The following is a 698-nucleotide window of genomic DNA, read 5'->3' as shown; positions in this document are numbered from 1 at the left end:
TTCGGAACCGACATTAGTATGGTGAAGCAGCGATACATCGATCGTCCATAGGTTACGCAATTGAGATCGATCAAGTTATATATATGATATAGGTAATCCTAATGCAAAATATGGTATATATGATATACTGTTTCTGTTTCGTTCATTCAAACACTTAATGGTTATTTTACTTTGAGCGATCAATGGTCGTTTGCTTCGGAATCCGACATTAGTTTGGTGAAGCAATGACCTGTTGATCAATCATACTGAATCAACAATCGAGGTGTGTTAGACGGTCTGAAATTGGTGTATTAGGGTTAGTGACGGCACAAGGGTTGTGATGTCCAAGAGTTGTGAATTGAGGGCTTGTTGGATCACGTCTGTTGACTGGTTCAAAGCGCTGATTTTGGCCGCGCGACGTTCGTCATGGGCCTGTGACGATCGTAACAATCTGGACGTGATGGTCGTAATATTCTTTGTGACGTTCGCCACATTCACAGAGTATGAATTCTCTGTTTTTCTGTTTTGTGACCGGACAACAGACCCCGGCTAACTCTGCCTAGTATGATCGGTCGCCGAAATTTAATTTGGTTTTAATTAATTAAAAGAATTAAAATTAATAATAATAATAATGTGTTTATTATTATTGTCTTGTGATCGGTTATGGCCTTAGTTTTCCTTTATTTTGTTTTGGGATTTTAAAATACGACCTGCATGTC

The sequence above is a fragment of the Lathyrus oleraceus genome, chromosome 3 (assembly GCF_024323335.1).
Source record: "Lathyrus oleraceus cultivar Zhongwan6 chromosome 3, CAAS_Psat_ZW6_1.0, whole genome shotgun sequence".
NCBI lineage: Eukaryota > Viridiplantae > Streptophyta > Magnoliopsida > Fabales > Fabaceae > Lathyrus > Lathyrus oleraceus.
This window is presented reverse-complemented; position numbering follows the sequence as displayed.